The 13,291-nt window shown below is 39.6% G+C and overlaps 1 protein-coding gene and 1 non-coding gene across 2 annotated transcripts in view; one reads left to right on the top strand and one right to left on the bottom strand.

Annotated features, from left to right (window-relative positions):
• Window positions 1-13,291, top strand: part of LOC126355655 (putative neural-cadherin 2) — a 615,318-nt gene that overhangs the window by 525,467 nt on the left and 76,560 nt on the right. The window lies entirely within an intron of this gene.
• Window positions 416-490, bottom strand: Trnas-cga (transfer RNA serine (anticodon CGA)). Its single transcript has one exon. It is a non-coding gene; the product is annotated as a tRNA-Ser (tRNA).

The following is a 13,291-nucleotide window of genomic DNA, read 5'->3' as shown; positions in this document are numbered from 1 at the left end:
GCCCATGGCGACTCCCTCCGTTTGTTCGTAGTAGTCTCCATTAACAAGAAAATACGTGGAAGTCAAGACATGCCTAAAAAGTTCAGTGGTCTTCTCGTCAAACTTCTGACTAATCAATTCTAGTCAGAAGTTTGACGAGAAGACCACTGAACTATCCGCGACCGAACCCAGTTCCCCCTGAGCAGCCATAGCGTACGGATCTCCGTACCGGCACGTTCACAGGAGCTCAGTCCGTCAGTTCACCTGATGATACTTTAAGACATAAGCGATCCAGCCATTGAATCGGAATGTAGAAGAGTTTTCGAAGGCTTAAAATCACATAAATCAGAAGGGACAGATAACAATTCCAGAATGAGATTTTCACTCTGCAGTGGAGTGTGCGCTGATATAAAACTTCCTGGCAGATTAAAACTGTATGCCGGACCGAGACTCGAACTCGGGACCTTTGCCTTTCGCGGGCAAGTGCTCTACCAACTGAGCTACCCAAGCACGACTCACGCCCCGTCCTCACAGCTTTACTTCTGCCAGTACCTCGCCTCCTACCTTCCAAACATAACAGAAGCTCTCCTGCGAAACTTGCAGAACTTGCACTCCTGAAAGAAAGGATTCTGCGGAGACATGGCTTGGCCACAGCCTTAGGGATATTTCCAGAATGAGATTTTCACTCTTCAGCGGAGTGTGCGCAGATATGAAACTTCCTGGCAGATTTTTAATCTTCCAGGAAGTTTTATATCAGCGCACACACTCGGGTCCCGAGTTCGAGTCTCGGTCCGGCACACAGTTTTAATCTGCCAGAAAGTTTCAGATAACATTTCATCAGAATTTCTGAAAAAAAATTGTGGTAGTGGCAATAAACCTACTGTTCACCTAGAACGTATGAGTCTGGCAGTATACCATCAGACTTTCGGAAAAATATCATTCACACGATTCCGAAGACAGAAAGAGGTGACAAGTGTGTTTTTTTCTATCGCTCAATTAGCTTAGCAACTCATGCATACAAGTTTCTGCCAAGTATAATATACAGAAGTATGGAAAAGAAAATTGAGGACCTGTTAGGTGATGATAAGCTTGGCTTTAGGAAAGATAACAGCACCAAAGGGCAGCTCTCATGTTGCAGTTGATAATGAAACCAAGACAAAAAAAATCAAGACACCTTCATAGAGTTTGTCGACCTGGAAAGAGCGTATGACTATGCCAAATGTTGCAAGATGTTAGAATTCCTGGGAAAAATAGGGTTAAGCTATAGGGAAAGACGATTAATACACAATATATACAAGAGCCAAGAGGGGACAAGGGTGTAAGACAGAAGTGTAATCTTTCGCCCCAACTGCTGAATCTATACATCGAAGGAGCAATGACGGAAATAAAGGAAAGTGCAAGAGTAGAATTAAAATTCAAGGTGAAAGGATATCAATGGCGAGACTCTCTGATGACGCGGCAGTTCTCAGTAAAAGTGAAGAACTACAAGATCTGCTTAATGGAATGAATGGTCTAAGGAGTGCAGAGTATGGATTCACAGTAAATCGAAGGAAGAGGAAAGAAATGAGAAGTAGCTGAAATGAGAATAGCAAGAAACTTAACATCAAAATTTTGGATCATCAAGTAGACAAAGCACTTCTGTTCAAGCTACGGAGGGTTCTTGTTTCGTTTTATATGAAGTACCAAAAAATATTTATATTTTGTGACTTCAATATTAATTTTGTATGTGACTGTACAAGCAAAAGGAAATTGGAAGAGCTCCTAAATCCATATGAACTGATGCAGATTCTGTTTTTTCCAACCAGGATGCAAGGGGACAGCAGCACAACCATAGTGTCAAGGTTTTTATTCATTCTTAATTCTGTTAGTAAAAGAGTGAATGGCCTTCCAGACCACGATGCACATATTTTAACACTAAAAGGTTTTTGTACTCAAATAACAAATATTATGTATAATTACAAACTATAAAGAAAAGGTAATCCAATGGCAATAGAGTTCTTTAACGCTCGTTAAGAAATAAAAGTGGTAGGATTTTTATAATGCCGATAACATAGATGACAAATTAATGCTTTCCTTAAACATTTCTCATGTTCTTTGAAAGATGCTTTCTATTTGAATGTTCTAAATAAGGTACTAGCAGTAAATGGCAGCCTGAGGTGGCTGACTAGTGGGATAAGAATATCATGTAGAACAAAGTGGGACTTATATAAAAATATTAGAAGCAGTCACAATCTAGCTACAGTAGCCCATTACAGACAGTATTGTAATGCTTAAAAATGTTATTAGGAAGGCAAAAGGTATGTTGTACAAGGAGCTAATTCACAGAATAAAATTAAAACCATATGGTCAGTTGTGAAGAAAGTGTCGTCAGCAGCACAAGGTCGACGATATAAATTCAGTTAGTAGTAAAAATGTTTCTGTTACTGATAATTCGGATATATGTACAGTATTTAACGACCACTTTCTGAACATTGCTGGCGGTTTAAATAAAAATTTAGTTGCTACAGGGAACATACAACTCTATTGTAAAATGATTTTCCGAGACATGTGTAAAATGCTCCTCTATCATGCTGATAAGGGAAGATTGAGTCAATAATTGAATCACTGAATTCTAAGGACTCATGGACATGATGGAATACCTAGCAGAATATTAAAGTACTGTGTTGTACATGGTAGTCCTGTACTTGGCCATATTTGTGATTTTCCCTTTAAAAATGGTCACTTTCCTGAATGATTAAAGTACTCAGTAGCAAAACAGTTTTATAAAAAGGGAGAAAGGGATAATGTAGACAATTTTTGACCTATTTCTATACCATCAGTGTTGATTAAAGTTATGGAAAAGCCTGTATGTAGGGATAATTTATCATTTTATTTCACACAATTTGCTATCAAATTTACAGTACGGATTTAGAAGTGGTTTAACGACTGAAAATGCTACATTCTCTTTTCTCTGTGAGGTATTGGATGGATTAAACAAAAGGTTTCTAAATCTAGGCATCTTTTTTTTATTTAACTAAGGCGTTTAGTTAAGCTGATCATAAAATATTGCTCCACAAGTTGTACCATTATGGAATACACGGAGTAGCTCACAATCGGTTCACCTCTTTCTTTAATTACAGACAGCAAAATATCATTCCTCACAGTGTTGAGAATGGCTATGATGTGGGGACTGATTGGGGCATAGTTCAGTGTAGAGTGTCCCCGAGATTAGTGCTAGAAACTGCAGAAACTGAATCTTACTGTGATTTAGCGTTAGTTTATTTTCTATAAACCATGAACTTAAGTCTTGAACTGCACTATTTGAAACAGTTCCAACGTTGCACACAACATCTTTTACTACCAAGCTAGTGTCATCGGCGAGTAGAAATACTTTAGACTCACCTGTAATACTAGAGTGCATACCATTTATATAAGCAAGAAACTGGAGTACTGGGGCCACTTAGAACTTAAGTATTGTCTTTTTGGGCTCAAACATTTTATGTTTTCTTGTTATTACTTTTATGTTGAAATTTCATGTACTGTCGCGTTCCATGACCTTTGAGATTTGCTCCTCAGTTTGGTCCTATTGAACTAGAGGTGTAAAATAAAAGTAAAATTAAAAGTTAGAGAATTCTGCTACCTAGGTTGCAAAATAACCCATAATGTACTAGCTCTGGCAAAAAGGGCATTCCTGGCTAACAGATATCTGCTAGTGTCAAACATATGTCTTAATTAGGGGAAGAAATTTCTGAGAATGTACATTTGGAACATGGCAATGTATGGTAGTGAAATATGGTGTGTGGGAAACCGGAACAGAAAATAATATAAGCATTTGATATGTGGTGCTACATAAGAATGAGGAAAATTAGGTGGCCTCATCAGATAAGCAATGAGGAGGTTCTCTGCAGAATCTGGGAGGAAAGGAATGTGTGGGAAACACTGACAAGAAGAAGGGACAGGTTGGTAGTGCATCTGTTAAGACACGATGGAATTAGAGGATAAAAATGAGGAAAATTAGGTGGCCTCATCAGATAAGCAATGAGGAGGTTCTCTGCAGAATCTGGGAGGAAAGGAATGTGTGGGAAACACTGACAAGAAGAAGGGACAGGTTGGTAGTACATCTGTTAAGACACGAGGGACTTAGAAGATAAAAGGTTTAGAAGAAGATAGAGGTTGGAGTAGATTCAGCAAATAATTAAGGACCTAGGGTGCAAGTGTTTCTCTGAGATGAAGTGATTGGACATGAGAGGACTTCGTGGTGGGCTGCATCAAATCAGTCAGACTGAAGAGTCAAAAAACAAACAAAAACTTTCTTGGGTGATGTTTCCAGACAGGGGTTCCTATTCGAAAGATTATGTATTCACTCACCTCTACAAATCCTAGGCGTTTGCAACGGCAATTTCCAAACACTCTACATGTGCATAATCCTCCTGCATCTACTAGATCTGCATGCACTTTGGAATGTTATTGCACAGATATGCATCTGAAAAAAATGTACTACAATAATGATTAAGTTTTTCAGATGTATATAGTTTCGTGGAATACTTGAATTTATATTGAATTTGTTTCTCTCAACTATAAGAAGTATTGGGAGAAAAATAAACATTATTTTGATTACACGCCTTAAATATATTAATGCATACATAGTATTAATGTTTCACAGTAATATTTATTTACTAGTTCGTTACAAATCGGCTTTCGGCTCCTTACGTATCTGTCAAACACCTTAATATTAAACAGATAGTCCACACAACTTCAGCGAGATTTCATAGCTGTACAAGAATTTCTGTATAAAGATATGTGACATCGATACACATCGAATCACAAAGATTGTGATGAACTGACCGAATAAGAAGTATATGGAATGTGGATTTGGAACGTTATAGCAAAGTTATCTAATGGTGAGAGAAATAATATCTGGCTGTTTCAGTAAGGGGGAGTAATGGAACTGTGTTTGGTCATTAAGGACTAGGTCAGGATTCTTTGATTGGTGTTTATTAATGATCAGAATTTTATGTTATGTTAGTTTTCCCCCTTAGTTCCTTTATGGAGAACATCACATCAACTGAATAGCATTCGTTCAGAGCATGTTCAGCGATGGTGGAATCTTTCTTTTCAGTCTCCAACCCATTTCATGCTCAGTCAGTCTACTATTTCAACCTAAATGACCTACATATAATATGCCACACAGATTGCAGGAAATTCTATAAAATCCACTCTGTTCTAAAGGTCGAATCTTACCTTCGCTGTTGAACATAATGTGGGCAACAGTATCCCTAGTGTAAAAAGTTGGATTATATTTCCTGTATTTTAGTTTGCTGACAACAACTTATAAAGTCCTAACCACATGTAGATGGGAGCCTATTTATTATCAGTGTGGTTTTGTGGTGTCTTAGATGGGTGAGGGAGTGTTGGTATCCTTTGTCTCTTTTTGCCAAGTATGTTGTGAATTAGCATAAGACTGTAAGCTTTGCGGTATGCTATTTATTTAATTATTTTCAATTCTTTTTCAAAATCTGGTCTAGTTTGTGGTATTGATAGTACGCAGTGCACCATGGTGGAAGGCTGCATGTTTCTGTATTGTGGGATGCTGGGAGCTGGCTGGTATTACTATGTCTGTTGATGTTACATTGCTAAACACCTTAAACATATGCTATTGCTTACTGATGTTAGTGGTGAGATCCAAAACGGCGATAGAGTCTCCTCCCAAGTCCATTGTAAACTGGACTTTACTGTAGTGTGAATTCAAATGCTGAAAAAATTTATTTGTATGGTGCTACCTGCCTACAAGCACAGTACATCATCCACATGTTGTTTTTGTTCTGGTCTTCAGTCCTGAGACTGGTTTGATGCAGCTCTCCATGCTTATCTATCCTGTGCAAGCCTCTTCATCTCCCAGTACCTACTGCAACCTACATCCTTCTGAATCTGCTTAGTGTATTCATCTCTTGGTCTCCCTCTACGATTTTTACCCTCCATTCCGCCCTCCAATACTAAATTGGTGATCCCTTGATGCCTCAGAACATGTCCTACCAACCGATCCCTTCTTCTAGTCAAGTTGTGCCACAAACTTCTCTTCTCCCCAATCCTATTCAATACTTCCTCATTAGTAATGCGATCTATCCATCTAATCTTCAGCATTATTCTGTAGCACCACATTTCGAAAGCTTCTATTCTCTTCTTGTCCAAACTAGTTATCGACCATGTTTCACTTCCATACATGGCTACACTCCAAACAAATACTTTCAGCAACGACTTCCTGATACAAAAATCTATATTCGATGTTAACAAATTTCTCTTCTTCATAAACTCTTTCCTTGCCATTGCCAGTCTACATTTTATATCCTCTCTACTTCGACCATCATCAGTTATTTTGCTCCCCAAATAGCAAAACACTTTTACTACTATAAGTGTCTCATTTCTTAATCTAATTCCCTCAGCATCACCCGACTTAATTCGACTACATTCCATTATCCTCGTTTTGCTTTTGTTGATGTTCATCTTATACACTCCTCTCAAGACACTGTCCATTCCATTCAACTGCTCTTCCAAGTCCCTTGCTGTCTCTGACAGAATTACAATGTCATCGGCGAACCTCAAAAAAAATTTTTTTCTACTCCATGGATTTTAATACCACTTCGAATTTTTCTTTTGTTTCCTTTACTGCTTGCTCAATATACAGATTGAATAACAGCGGGGAGAGGCTACAACCCTGTCTTACTCCCTCCCCAACCACTGCTTCCCTTTCATGTCCCTCGACTCTTATAACTGCCATCTGGTTTCTGTACAAATTGTAAATAGCCTTTCGCTCCCTGTATTTTACCCCTGCCACCTTCAGAATTTGAAAGAGAGTATTCCAGTCAACGTTGTCAAAAGTTTTCCCTAAGTCTACAAATGCTAGAAGAGTAGGTTTGCCTTTCGTTAATCATTTTTCTAATATGAGTTGTAAGGTCAGTATTGCCTCACGTGTTCCAGTATTTCTACAGAATCCAAACTGATTTTCCCCGAGGTGGGCTTCTATTAGTTTTTCCATTCGTCTGTAAAGAATTCGTGTTAGCATTTTGCAGATATGGCTTATTAAACTGATAGTTCGGTAATTTTCACATCTGTCAACACCTGCTTTCTTTGGGATTGTAATTATTATATTCTTCTTGAAGTCTGAGGGTATTTCGCCTGTTTCATACATCTTGCTCACCAGATGGTAGAGTTTTGTCAGGACTGTCTCCCCGAAGGCCGTCAGTAGTTCCAATGAAATGTTGTCTACTCCGGGGGTCTTGTTTCGACTCAGGTCTATCAGTGCTCTGTCAAACACTTCACGCAGTATCTTATCTCCCATTTCATCTTCATCTACATCCTCTTCCATTTCCATAATATTGTCCTCAAGTACATCGCCCTTGTATATACCCTCTATATACTCCTTCCACCTTTCTGCTTTCCCTTCTTTGCTTGGAACTGGGTTTCCATCTGAGCTCTTGATATTCATACGAGTGGTTCTCTTATCTCCAAAGGTCTCTTTAATTTTCCTGTAGGCAGTATCTATCTTACCCCTTGTGAGATAAGCCTCTACATTCTTACATTTGTCCTCTAGACATCCCTGCTTAGCCATTTTGAATTTCCTGTCGATCTCATTTTTGAGACGTTTGTATTCCTTTTTGCCTGCTTCATTTATTGCATTTTTATATTTTCCCCTTTCATCAATTAAATTCAATATTTTTTCTGTTACCCAAGGATTTCTACTAGCCCTCGTCTTTTTACCTACTTGATCCTCTGCTGCCTTCACTACTTCATCCCTCAAAGCTACCCATTCTTCTTCTACTGTATTTATTTCCCCCATTCCTGACAATTGTACCCTTATGCTCTCCCTGAACCCCTGTACAACCTCTGGTTCTTTCAGTTTATCCAGGTCCCATCTCCTTAAAGTCCTACCTTTTTGCAGTTTCTTCAGTTTTACTTTACAGATCATAACCAATAGGTTGTGGTCAGAGTGCACATCTGCCCCTGGAAATGTCTTACAATTTAAAACCTGGTTCCTAAATCTCTGTCTTACCATTATATAATCTATCTGAAACCTTCTAGTATCTCCAGGGTTCTACCATGTATAAAACCTTCTTTCATGATTCTTAAACCAGGTGTTAGTTATGATTAAGTTGTGATCTGTGCATAATTCTACCAGGCGGCTTCCTCTTTCATTTCGTACCCCCAATCCATATTCACCTACTACGTTTCCTTCTCTCCCTTTTCCTACTACCAAATTCTAGTCACCCATTACTATTAAATTTTTGTCTCCCTTCACTATCTGAATAATTTCGTTTATTTCATCATAAATGTCTTCAATTTCTTCATCATTTGTAGAGCTAGGTGGCATATATACTTGTACTACTGTAGTAGGTGTGGGCTTCGTATCTATCTTGGCCACAATAATGAGTTCACTATGCTGTTTGTAGTAGCTGACCCGCATTCCTATTTTCCTATTCATTATTAAACCTACTCCTGCATTACCCCTATTTGATTTTGTGTTTATAACCCTGTAGTCACCTGACCAAAGGTCTTGTTCCTCCTGCCACCGAATTTCACCAATTCCCACTATATCTAACTTTAACCTGTCCATTTCCCTTTTTAAATTTTCTAACCTAACATCATCCACATAGCTAATCCAATACTGTATTTTAGAACTTCGAGGCTCTTTATCTAAAAATGTTTGTTCAGATTTACCCACAAATGTTTCAGCTAGAAAGCGGCTCTGTGGGGACCCCACTACTAATCTCTTTGACTGGCTGTACAGAACCTATTTAAGTTGTAAATAATTTTGCTTTAAGCATTTTTCAGTTTCCATCCTTTTATTTATACCACAAACCAAAACATAATTTTAAAATGTAATGAAAATAATTAAAGAAATGGAACACAGCACTATGTACAGTCCTACCCTAATTCACAACATACTCAGCGAAAAGAAGAGACACAGTCTAACAGCACCCCTTTATCCATCTCAGACAGCCCAAAACCACACTGATAACAAATGGGTCCCTAAGCTATATGTGCACAGGACTTCACATGCTCTTGCCAACAAACTAAAATACAGGAACTATATTCCAGGCCATTACACTAGGAATGCAATTGCAGACCTTTTGTTCAGCAGTAAAGATGAGATTCCATCTTTAGAACCGAGTCGATTTTATAGAATTTCCTGGAATCTGTGTGGCAAAATATGTGTATGACAATCGGCTGGCGCTGTAAGTACTAGACTGACTGAGCATGAAATGAGTTGGAGACGGAAGAAGAAAGATTCCACCATTGCTAAACATGCTCTGAATGAACGTCATTCAGGTGACGTGAAGTGGCATGTTCTCCAGGAAGGAACTAAAAGCATAAAGCTACTATTACTTGAAATTTTTGCCATTAATAAACACCAGTCAAAGAATATTAACGTGGTCATTAAACTCCATAAACAGTTCCATTATACACCCTCACTGAAGTAGCAGCAGCAGTTATTTCTCTCACCATTAGATAATAAGCTTGCTATAACTTTTCTGCACCCAAGTTCCATAGACTTCTTTTGCTCAAACCGAACATTCGTCGGTTTTGGCCAACTAGATTAAATTCATCACTTTCAAAGAGGGCACTGGTAAGTAGCATCTCAAAAGTGGTAGCTCAGGGACCCACAGATGTCTGTGCATGTCCGCATTTTAGAGCGGGCAATGATTTGATTTGCTAATTTCAATGCTAAATAACCCAGAAACGGCGCAACGTATCGAATTTTTTCTTAATTTTTTCGCTGCGCTAAATCGTCTGCAACACACTTAAAAGCTTCTCAGGCTGTTCTCCACCACCCTGTATGCATAAAACTTCGATTTCCTAACTGTATCGAGAGGTTTGCAATTGAGGCACGGGACGTTATGTGCTGTGCGAGCGCTACGCGCGTTACTGTGGCCTTATTGCTCCGCCGTGTCTTGCTCTGTCCCTACTGTGTACAGTGTGCACTGACTGCAGACGCCTTGCTGCTCTGCTGCGTCTCTTCTCTGTCACTGCTGTGTGTAATGTGGCGGCGTAACAAGCAAGCCGCCACGTGCCTCGTGCCTCGTGCTTGCCCATAGGGAATATCACAGGCCAAGTGTGTGACGCGGGGCTGCATAAGGAGCAGGCGCTACGTTCCAGGGGCCTGCACATTCCGGGTCTGCGATTCGACGCTCCTCTCCACAGTTCCGTTTGGTACCGCAGTATCCCAATACTGTGCCAGGGGGTGCACGCGGCACGGCTGAGCACTTCCTGCTGCAGAGGTAGGGTAATACGAGTTTGCGGAGTCATCTGGTAGGCGAGCTGTCATGACCTGTATAAATAGGTTGCGCTACAGTAGAATTTGACAACGCCCACACGACTTACGGCGCCAATGAGCTCCAAAATGTTTCCCTAAAGTAAGAGTCAAGATGCTTCATTGGAGGAAATAGGACTGATAAATTAATTCCATCATGACTGAATTTTCTCACGCTGAGAAATTAGGAGGGATTAATTACAAACAACTGGTTTAGATAGACTTTGCCGTCATCACCAGGTCTTTTATGTTACGAAATGTGTTCGTTCCAGCTTGGACCTCACGCCAAGTTATGTAGAACCGTACCGGAAACGATAATCTCCTTATTCTAAAACTCTGCTGGTAGCAGAACTCAGACTCGGGACCGACCTCAGTCATGACTGCTGTCTACCACCGATAGAAGTCTGTCGTTATGTAAACGCGCCATTTCAAAGTTACACAGAAGTATTCCCGATAGTGCGCTCTCTGCCTTCTGTAGAGCCAGCCGGAGTGGCCGTGCGGTTCTAGGCGCTACAGTCTAGAGCTGAGCGACCGCTACGGTCGCAGGTTTGAATCCTGCCTCGGGCATGGATGTGTGTGATGTCCTTAGGTTAGTTAGGTTTAATTAGTTCTAAGTTCTAGGCGACTGATGACCTCAGAAGTTAAGTCGCGTAGTGCTCAGAGCCATTTGAACCATTTGAACCTTCTGTAGGCTTAATACTTCGAGAAATTTCAATATAAGTAGATTATGAACTTGTTTAGCAGGTATCAACCAAGGTATAAAGACAATTTATTAGGGAGATGCGGTGGCCTCTATTACTTCGCTTCACACAGACCGCAGTTGCAAAAAAGGCTCATAACTTCGACGAATTTACTGTTGCTGATTTATTTCCAGTTCAGTACAGATCAAAAGATAATTGGGGATAGGAAATCAAACGAAATGTAATTGCTCTGTAAGGAGCCACCTGAAACCAAGGGTTCCCTACATAAAAAATATTAAAAAACTATCTGTAAATAATCTCTCAAATTTTTTACTTGGAGTTCGATTTCACGAGGTATATACTGAAGGCATTTGTCTAGCGACTCGACGAACCAGACTCTCAGAGGCACTGCTTTCCATCTCAGCAGGTGACGTCTACATTGCAGCTCCGGTCACCGCTTCCTCACGAAGTCTGGGTAAATAATTTTGTCCAGACGATGGTTATGATAACCGAAACCGGTCAGTATAGTCAGAAATAATAGACTGTACTATACTGACTGTTTCTCTTTATTCGTATTCAAAGACAAAATCCCGACCTGTTGAAGTTGTAGGTCAACGTACACTCCGCTGCAGAGTGAACATTCGTTCTTAAGCACACATTTTGGTTTCAGCTATTTTTTCTTACGTTTCACCTCAACAATGACAATAAGTCTGACTGAAGTATTCGCATTATATAATTAACATAAAAAAAGAGTGAGAAGTAGTACCTAGTCAGTAGCCAACAAGTGAACGAATTGTCACACCTCTGCCTGCCTCTAGACATAGTGACGATGTATTCCACATCTATGCCAATCCGTCAACTAAGGAAAATGAAACTCTTCTAGACATTGCAAACAAGTGGAGAGCAACTCAGATATGCATTCGTTTTGTTCCGAGGATATACCTAGCTGTATACTACACATCTCGGTAAAGGTGAGATTTGGCGTTTCAATAGAGTTCATTTGAGCATTGGTTTTCGAGAACGAATCTCCATTCCAGGAACTGCGACTATTATTGTCCCAAATCGGAATTCCATTCCGATATTCCATTCCGAAATTCCACTCCGAAATTCCACTGTTGCACAAAATTGTTGGAATTAACGTTATCGTACTCGACATTTCTTGCAGTAATTTTATTTATTTTCTTTTATTCATCGGTAAATCCACCGTTGCAGCGTGATTATCCTTTCTGGTTGACCAGCTAAATTCATTTTAATCATCAGAAAGAGCAGCAAAATGAAATATCATCATCATCGTCATTAAAACAGCTTTTCTGGTTCAGAAATAACGTTCTTCATATTTTTAAGCTGTGTCTCTCAGCCTACAGGAAACAACGATTCGTTGCACTTTCGCATCGTTTCGAGCGCGCACGGAGGCTTTCAGACAGTCCTTCTTCACGTGAACCATGTGCGACTGGAACAGGAAAGGGAGGTAATGACAGTGGCACGTAAAGTGCCCTCCGCCACACACCGTTGGGTGGCTTGCGGAATATAAATGTAGATGTAGATATAAATTATTTGGGTTAATATTACGTTTTCCATTTGAGAGTAAGGAAGCTGTTGATAGAGGTGCTACTGAGAATACGATTTATTTCCACCTCTTTCACATAACTCAATTTACAGTAAAAACGATCGTAATATGAGCTATTTGATTCATAGAGGAACTTGGCTAATTTTCAGTACTATCGATGTTAGAAACGTCCTGGGGTTATCGAAGTTTCTGGTTGATAAAAATGTATTGTAATTGGACCTAGCTACTGCAGTTAGATTACGTACCTCTGTTTATTTGATAGTTCTAGTAACTATCGTAAGTCGTAAAATCATTTCCATTCCATTAGCTGGCTAGCATAGGAACAGTTAAAAGTCATTTAAGAAAAAGAAAACAATCTTTCTTGCCAAATAATGGTTAATTAAAAACGCTTTTTACCTTTTTGTGGCATTATCAGATTATCTACAAGGAAAGAGTAAGGGAAAGTATTAATAAATAAGGGTGCATCGTCCTATCACACACCTCTACAACGAGTAAACGAGTAGTTTAAAATCGTGGTTAGGGCAACTTACAGAATGTTCGGCAAATAAGCATTCGTCAAAAAATCTGAGAGACAGGCGAGGACCTACACCGCAAGTACTGTGGTAAGATATTTTTGAAAGTAATAGGTAATAGGGACAAAATGCGCAAAGAAACCAGGGCAGCAACCGAAAAATGTATCTTTAACTCACCAACGTCCACAGACGTAGAGGCGCAGAAATCAGATCACGCATTCAAATCTGTGCAAATGTGACGTCATCTATGTACACACCAGCGTTTTCC

Source organism: Schistocerca gregaria, chromosome 3 (assembly GCF_023897955.1).
Source record: "Schistocerca gregaria isolate iqSchGreg1 chromosome 3, iqSchGreg1.2, whole genome shotgun sequence".
Lineage (NCBI taxonomy): Eukaryota > Metazoa > Arthropoda > Insecta > Orthoptera > Acrididae > Schistocerca > Schistocerca gregaria.
This window is presented reverse-complemented; position numbering and strand designations above follow the sequence as displayed.